Source organism: Elephantulus edwardii, unplaced genomic scaffold (assembly GCF_000299155.1).
Source record: "Elephantulus edwardii isolate Elephantulus edwardi_28Jun2011 unplaced genomic scaffold, EleEdw1.0 scaffold00337, whole genome shotgun sequence".
NCBI lineage: Eukaryota > Metazoa > Chordata > Mammalia > Macroscelidea > Macroscelididae > Elephantulus > Elephantulus edwardii.
In genome coordinates this window covers 2,092,941-2,096,268 of record NW_006400087.1, presented here as the reverse complement: position 1 = coordinate 2,096,268, position 3,328 = coordinate 2,092,941, and positions in this window count along the sequence as shown.

Here is a 3,328-nt window from a genome sequence, read left to right as displayed (position 1 = left end):
TTAATAATGAAAGTTTGCTGGAAAGGCAAAAGACTTTTATATATGAATTGATAGTATCATGTGGTTTTTGTTCTTTCTTTCTTTGATGTGATGAGCTACATTAATTTTTTTTTCTGTTGAGACATCTTGCATATTTGTTAAGAATTACACTTGGTTATGATTATTTTTAATGTGCTCTTGTGTTCTAATAGAATTATAATTTTATTAGAGTTTTATTAGAATTTTATTGAAGATTTTGAATCTGTGGTCATGAGAGATAATGGTTTGTAGTTTTCTATTTTGTTGGTGTCTTTACCTGACTTTGGTATCAGGGTTATTTATGTTTGCTTCATAGAATGATACTGGGAGTAGTCTTTGTTTTTGTTTCCTGAAATATTTATGTAGAATTGCTGACAGCTCCTCTCTGAATGTGTGATAAAATTCACTAGTAAAACCATCTGGTCCAGGGCTTTTTTTTCCTTGGAAGCTGTTTTATGACCTGCCCAATTTCTTCTTTTGTAATGAATCTGTTCAGATGTTCTACTTCTATCTGTGTCAGTTTGTGTAGGTTGTGAGTTTCTAAGTATTTGTCCATTTTCTTTAGGTTTCCATATCTGTTTTAATATAATTTTTAATAATTTTCTATTGTTAGTTTTTGTATTTCAGTTGGTTCTGTTGTAACTTTGACTCTTCTATCTTACTCAGATTATCTGTGTTTTCTTTGTTTTCCTTTGTTAGCTTTGCTAGTGGCTTGTTAATTTAATGACCATTTTGAAAAACTAATTTCTGATCTTGTTGATAGTTTCAATTATTTTCCATTTTCTATTGCATTTATTTCTCCCTTCATTTGTATAATTTCTTTTCTTTTAGATATTGTCAGTGTTGGGGTTGTTGGTGTTTTTTTTTTTCTGTTCATTTTCTGCTTATTTGAGATGTTGGTTTAAAAAATAGATTTTCCATTTTTTTCTTCCCTTTTGGTGTATTTGCTTATTATTATGAATTGACCTCTTAAGTACTGCTTTTGCTATATTCCAGAGGTTTTGGTAAATTGTGTTTTCATTCTCATTTGTTTCAAGAAATTTTAATGGGTTTGTTTTCTGGTTTTTTTTGTGTTTTGGGGTTTTTTTTACTTTCTTCTATTATCAGCTCTTGTTTAAGCAGGATTTTATTTGGCTTCCAAGTGTATGTTGTTTTTTTTTTCTTCTTTGGTCTCTTGTTGATTAGAAGGCAATATTTAACAATTTACTTTTTTTGCATTTTGTGTGTGTGTGTATAATATTCTATATTATTTTATTACATGTGTAGTTGTTTGTTGTAGTTGTTAGGTGCCATGGAGTTAAATATTACTCATAGCGACCCTATGAACAAAATACCTAAAACCAGTTCTGTCCTGTGCCACCCTCACATTTTCTGACACACAAGAGTTCATTACAGTAGTCACATTGTCAATCCATATAGTTGAAGGTCTTCCTATCCTTAGCCGACCCTCCACCCTTCTCAACATCATGTTCCTCTCCAAGAAACAGCACCTCCTAGCAACATGCCCAAAGGATGCAAGGTGAAACCCAATCATTCTTGCCTCAAAAGAGTACTCTGGCTGCACCTTCTCCAAGGCATAACTATTCATTTCCTTGTCCATCCATGGAATGTTCAGTGTTCTTCTACAAACCATAGCTCAAAGGCATCAATTCTTTTTCTGTCATCCTTATTCATTGTCCAGGTTTCAGATGCATAGCTAGTAATTGGAAAGACCATGCCCTGAATCACATACACTTTAGCCCTCAAATTGACATCAATACTCCTCAATAATTTGGAAAGGTCCCTAAATGCAGATTTTTCCCATTGCAATATGTCTTCTTTATTTCCTGACTACCTGTATCAAGGGTGTCAATTGTGGATCCAAGGAAGATGAAGCTGTTGACCGTTTCAAACTCCTCTCCATCCTTCATGACACTGCCTATTGATATGGTGGTAAGATTCTTTATTTTCTTGATATTGAGACACAATACAAACCAAAGGCTGCATTCCTTGATCTCCTGCAACAAGTGTGTCAAATACTTCTCACTTTCAACAAGCAAGGTTGTATCATCTGCATAATGCAGGTTATTGATGAGTCTTCCTCCAATCCTGATGACACACTCATCCTCATAGAATCCAGCTTCTCAGATAATTTGCTCAGTATATAGACTGAAAGGCATGGAGACGGAATACATCCCTGATGCACTCCCTTTTCAATTTTAAACCACGCAGTGCTCCTCTGCATGTGTGGTTCATACAACAGCTTCCTGGTCCAGGTATAGGTTCCTCACGAGCACAATCAAGTGCTCTGGGATTTCCATTCTCCCCAATATCACCCACAACTTGTGTGCCTGATTCAAAACATGATATTTTCAATTGCTTCCTATGCAGCTGAAAATTTGACAATGAATAAGGACGGTAAAAAAAAAGAAAGGAAAAAAATAAGAATCAATGCCTTTGAACTATGATATTGGGAAGAGTACAAAATATACCATCGCCAAAATAAAAAACAAGTCTATCTGAAAGAAGTACAATCAAGGGTGCGCCTTAGGGTCAAGGATGGTGAAACTATGTCTCACATACTTTAGACATTTTGTCAGAAGAAGTTAGTCATTGGGAAAAGATAACTGTAACAATAGACTAGAGCATTTCAGAGATGAAGAGGATGATGCAGGATAGGGCAAGGTTCTGATGTGTTGTTCATAGGGTTGCTATAAGTTGTAGTGGATTTGATGACACCTGACAACAAGTTAACCACACTTTATCCTTATTGTTAACTCTTAGCACCTATTAGCCTATTCTGTTGTTAGCTGTTACGTACCATTGAATCTGAACCGACCCATAGCTGACCCTGTGGTGGGTTTTCAGAGACAGTTAATTGCATGAAAGAAGATCACTTATCCTTCTTCGTGTAGAATTAATCTATTCTACATGTCTGTAATTTCATTTTTTCATAAATGCTATATAAATGGAAATATACAGCATCTATTCTTGATTTCCTTGTAGTTTGTCCAAGGATTGGTGATTTTCAGTATCAAATTTACTATATTACTGATTAGTTTATTCTAATTCATGGTGATGCTGCATCTTACAAGTAGAACTGCTCCATAGGATTGTCTTAGCTGTAGGAGATCCAAGATGGCGGTGGAGGCAGAGACAGCGTGGTGAGCTGCAGGAGCAGTGAACCACTTAAAGCAGGGCCATTATGACCTTCCACAGACTTTGGTTTATTGATAATTGAACACTTAAGCAGTTGATGACTGGCCCTCAGTGAAGATCGAGGTTCAACAACAGGAATTCAAGGATTCCCAAGGAGAAATGGGCGAGTCTC